Consider the following 5,726-nt stretch of genomic DNA (forward strand, 5'->3'; position numbering starts at 1 on the left):
ATTAATGTTGTTTATCGCTCTACAATCTACACACATACGCCATGTACCATCTTTCTTAGGAACTAGAATAACAGGAACAACAAAAGGACTAAGGCTTATGCGGATATAACCTTTGTCGAGTAGCGCTTGTACTTGTTTATGTATCTCCTTCGTCTCTTCGGGGTTCGTCCTATATGGCGCCCTATTGGGCAGCGAAGCTCCGGGGATCAAGTCAATTTGATGCTCAGTACCACGCAATGGTAATAATCCTGCGGGCACCTCATCCGGAAACACGTCGCTGAATTCCTGCAACACATTATAAACACCAAGAGGAATAGGGGTCATGTCGTTAGAAACCAAAACCGTACCCCTGTACATGAGCACAAGATGCATGGCTGTAGGATCCTCACTAAATTCTCTCATATCTTCTTTGGTGGCTAATAAGACTAAGGAATTCACTCTCTCACTTTTCATTATATCATTCACGGCATTACAATTCTCTCGCCTATCTATTGGTGCATCCTCCAAGTTTACTTCAACTTTCTGACGAGATTCATTGTCAATTTGCTATGGTGACATAGGTTGCAAGTTGATTTTCTTGCCCTTGAACTTCAAGTGATATGTATTGGCACGGCCATTGTGTTGCACAGAATGGTCATCGAGCCAAGGCCGACCCAAAAGTAGGTGACACACCGTCATAGGAACCACATCAAAATCAATGAAATCCTTATACGGTCCAATCTCAAAGTCAACACGCACCATGTGGTTTACCTTCATCTCACCATTGTCGCTCAACCACTGAATATAGTATGGATGCGGGTGCGGTAGATACTTCAGTTTCAGCTTGGTGCACAACTCCTTGCTTGCTAAATTGCGGCAACTCCCGCCATCAAAAATGACCTTGCAAGCCTTGTCAGGACTAACTAAATCCTTTGTTTGGAGCAAATTGTAGCTCTGAGTAGATGCTCTTGGCAACACATTAAGAGCACGCTGACACACAACAATAGTGCGAGCTTCAGACGGATAAGCATCTACACCATCACTGTCATAATCATCATCTTCTGGAGCATATGGATCAACATCATATCCAGTCTCATACTCATTGTCCTCATTGATAATCATGACCTTGCGGTTAGGACAATCTCTCTTGACGTGACCCTTGCCACCACATGTATGACAATTCATATCACGGTTGCACGCAGTAGACATGCTAGAACCACTCGTACTTGCAGCAGGTTCGGGCTTCTTTGTGTTGGACACATTGGAGAACCTGGCTTGCTAGACGGAGTAGAATAAGGTGCAGAGCGCGAAGATGGCGCCAGCGCCATAGATGTTGGCGCCCTAGGCCTGTAGCGCCCAGCTCCCATAGCACGACCTTTGATTTGCGCTTCTTTAGCTAACTGTGCTTCAGCTTCTCTTGCATGATTTAGTAACTCCTTCATAGTGGTGTAACTGTGATGACGAACAATGCCTTTGATATCATACTTCAAACCATGTAGAAAACGCTGCATTGTCATCCATAGTGATTCACGGACATGGCCACGCTGCATAAGCATCTCCATCTCCATGAAATAAGTAGCAACAGTCTTCACACCTTGTCTCAATAGGGCCAACTTATCATATATAGATCACAAATAATTAGTGGGCACGAAACGAGCTTGCATAATGGTCTTCATCTCTTGCCATGTACAAACTGGCATCTCGTGATCTTCTTGACGAGTACGTGTAACTCCATCCCACCAACGCAATGCATAGCCATCAAATTCTGAGGAAGCAAGCTTGACCTTCCTATCTTCAGTATAAGTATGTAAGCGCCATAACTTCTCAATCTTCAGCTCCCAAGTGAGGTATTCTTCAATATCAGCACCTCCTTCAAATTTTGGTATCGAGAACTTTGGCTTACACAATCTGTCTTCTTCCCCAAACACACGACCATGGCGTCCGAGTTCAACAAAGCCACGACCACGGTTACCACGCCCAGCACCACGACCAACACCAGGTGCTTCATCTTGAAGCTCAGCATCTTCATCCTCATGGTGTTGTTGTTGTTGGGTCAAATTCTCAATAACGAGTGTCAAAACTTGAATATTGCGCTGAATATCTATCATTTGATCTTGCATAGCATTGACGGTCTCATTAGTAGTATCCAGCTTTTTGGAAACCCCGTCAATGTTGTTCGCGAGATCAAGGAGACGGAAGGAGACTTCGAGGACCTGTCGTTTGCGCACGAGCGACGAAAAACGAACAAGGAGGCACATACGCTTGCTAGGTATAGTGTCCTCTTGGAGGAGGGGCGTCATGTTTGGCTGTTGGAGCCCCCGGATGGTGTTTGTATCCCGATAACACTCGTGTTATAAGAGTGTTTATTGGAGCTCAAAAAAAAACCCGAAACCCTCGCACCTCGCCCTGCCGAATTCTACGACCCGAGCGCAGCTCCTGCCGCCGATCACCCTCCGCCGCCTCCCTCTCCCGCGGAGCTTGGAGGACCTCCAGTCCACCGGCCACCTACCTCCCCCAACGACGCCACCATCCCCATCGCCGTCCTCCCCTCCCCAACACCCTCGCACACCTCGAAGCCCTGAACGTGTTTGCACATCCTCCATGCTGTCTTGGATGGCGTCGCTCCCCGCCTTACAGGCTTGGCCGCAGCCGCCTTCGAGCTCCATGAGCGGACTGCACTGCATCGACCCATGTCGGCCTGGATGGCGTCGCCCCGGCCCTCACCCTGCGGGCCTGGACGCCGCGGCCGCCGTCCTAGAGCTCCACGCACGGACTGCCCTGCAGCACCACGACGCCGCCACAACAACGCCATGCTCGCATACTTCGGTAGTCTGGATTTAGCCGTTGTGCTCCACGCGCGGAATTCGCTCCACGCGCGGAATTCCCTGCCACTGACGCCCTCTTCCTCTCTAGCATCGTGATCTCCTGCTCCTTCCCATGTTTGCCTCCCTTCCTTTCTAATTTCTACATGCATGACTACTTCGACTCCCTGCAGGATAAGTGTTTGTGATATTGACAAGATGTCCGGTGCATAACACACTGCTTTGACAAGTATTTACAGGTTAATATTTTGATAAATTTGACAAGTACATGAAAGTTCCTGGTGAATGAACTCCTGCTGGAACCAAGCCACCCTCGAGGTAATATTGTGTTTATTATTGCAGCCAAATTTGCACAAACGTCTTCCAGACTTCAGTTTATGTATTGAATTATTTCGCCTTTGCATTCTTCACCATTTATCTGTTATCAGCTGCCGCAGTAGCATATTTGTTTACACTATATATACTCTGTATTCAATCTTTGTTCTTGTGTTTTCTGTTACTGCCATAGTTTTATGACCATTCTTTTGCATGAATGGAAATCCTATTAATATGTGCTTTCTAACCCGCCATCTTTTTTTGCTTACTCCTTTTAGTAGTTACTGCTGTCTATCTTCCGTATACACATGCTCATGCTTGCTCCATTGTAGGGAGTTAAATTTATGTGCTAATGCTGTCAATTCTAAAAAGTTTCAGCATGAATAATTTTGGCCATCAGACACAAATTGAATTGCGGGTTTTTTCTTAGAATTGGAACAGCTCTCTTGGCCATCCGCTTTGCAGAGGTACAATTGACACTATTAACTAAATTTAATCATTCAATGGACTATCTCAGAATCAGCTAAACTTTAATCTGACATATTGTTAAGATGACATGGCTTAATTAGGAATGGTCCTGTTTTGAATTGATTTATGTGTTGCTATCTGTTTCAGGTTGTTGAAGAGGCATGCACTGAACTCCTTATAAATATTCTGTGCAAATACCTATACGACCTATCTGAAATGTTCACAAGGTTCTACACCAATTGTCTGGTACACTTGTCTATATTTCTATCGTTATATTCACTCGCGGTGCATGAGAAAATGCCAACGCATTCCGCCTACTAGCATCTAATTAAGCATGCCACCTGCCTTGGCTCATGAGGTTTTAACCGCTATCTTTGCTAACTCCACAGGTGGTAGGATCAAAGGAGGAGCTGAGCCGGGTGCTGCTCGGTGAAGCGACTGTGATCGTCATGCGAAAGATGTTCCAACTGTTGGGGATCACACCGGTTTACAAGCTGTGGTCGACCATTGTTTGATCCTTACAACACACGTCCTCCCAAACTACTCGTCATGGAACACATGACGCCAGTCTGGATGCCGCCGCTTCGTCCATGCCAGGCACGATTCAAGGTAACGCTTAGGCTGAATAAATGGATATTGATTTTCTTTTGGTGGAGATGTCAGTTGCTTCATCTGAAGCGAATAGTTAATTAATGAATCTGTTATGGCACTGCTACCTCCCTTCTTTGGACTCAACCTTACAGTAAGATGAGAGATTGATTCCCCGCATCCATGTGTATGAACACCTATAACTTGACTGACAAATTGTCTCATCGGATTGTAGATTGAAATTTGTTACGCAATGGGGTTTGATCCATGAAAGATTAGTTAGAAATCAGCACTGGCACCTTCAAGATGTATGCAAGTAGTTTGCATGGTTGATCCAAGTCGTTGAGTGCTGCAAGTAGTGCTTAATAGCCTTTTCCATTCTAAAAAAAACTACTGCCTTTTCTAAGCATTAGATTTAGTCTGGTTATGTAATTTTTATGGTGACTTGATAATGACGTTAGAAATATATTGAAGGAGTGTCTAGGAGGAACTAGATACTACTTTAATTAAGAAGGTGAGATTCGAATCCAGGCTGCCTAGACCACCACCCGTGGTGTTAGCCAGCCCCTGGTGACTTCTCGACAATAGAAACATATTACCAACAGATTTTTTTTTCTTCCACTGCTGTGCATACTCGCCATGAATTTTATTCGGGAGAATTATACCTAGGCGGACGCAGTCCTGAATTGAGATAGTTTTAACAGTGTATTTAATATGAAATCTGGACAGAATAAGCAGATATTTGGATCAAGACGGAGATTGCCGAGCTGCTTAACTTGGGAATGCACCTCCAGAGATCAGAGCATTTCTCACCACGATGACAAGATGTAGTCTCCATGGTGAGAACTCATAATTTCTTCCTTCAAGTTTAAAACAAGGCTACTGGTCAATCCTGTATAGAAATTAGTAGCTAAACTTGCATTCGTAAAATAGACAGTACCGGAAGTTTACTATATAAAAAATGGTATTTTTGGCTTACGGTACTTTGCTAAGAACATTTCTTGCGGTACTTTGGTAAGAAATGTTTTTTTGCTAAGAACACATGTATGTGGTTGTAAATTAATTTGATCTGGGAGGGCACCAAAAGATATTGCCTTCAACGATTAATAGTTTGATGTGACCAAGGCTTATCCTATCGAAATAGAAGGCGGCAAAATATTTTGCCTTGAGTGATTAATAGTTTGATGTGACCAAGGGTTATCCTGTCGAAATAGTGAAGCTTCTTGACCCTGTTAATTTCCATTTCCATTCCAAAGTTATTTTGAACTCTGACTGCCAGTCTGGATGAGAAAGTGTTGTGGCGATTTTGTATGATGAGCATGCCTCACTCATTTTTAGTATATTTTCAATACTTATTAGTGGTCATGGGTTTGTCCATTCATAAGTGATATTGTAGAAGGGTCTTTCACGTTGAACTGAAAGTGTTGTGGCGATTTTGTATGATGAGCATGCCTCACTCATTTTTAGTATTTTTCAATACTTATTAGTGGTCATGGGTTTGTCCATTCATATCACTTTTTATTTATTATTTACTTTTATGAATATATGAGAGTA

General features: G+C 43.9%; 1 long non-coding RNA gene across 2 annotated transcripts; it reads left to right on the plus strand.

Moving 5' to 3' along the window:
• The first annotated feature begins 2,382 nt into the window (after positions 1–2,382).
• On the plus strand, positions 2,383–5,009 carry LOC127305612 (uncharacterized). Of its 2 annotated transcripts, none has more exons than XR_007854038.2 (4): positions 2,383–3,119; positions 3,732–3,811; positions 3,974–4,193; positions 4,902–5,009. It is a non-coding gene; the product is annotated as an uncharacterized lncRNA (long non-coding RNA). The 2 variants fall into 2 exon arrangements; XR_007854037.2 differs by having other exon boundaries at positions 4,911–5,009.
• The last annotated feature ends 717 nt before the right edge of the window (positions 5,010–5,726 follow it).

This window comes from Lolium perenne, chromosome 6 (genome assembly GCF_019359855.2).
Source record: "Lolium perenne isolate Kyuss_39 chromosome 6, Kyuss_2.0, whole genome shotgun sequence".
In the NCBI taxonomy this organism is placed as follows: Eukaryota; Viridiplantae; Streptophyta; class Magnoliopsida; order Poales; family Poaceae; genus Lolium; species Lolium perenne.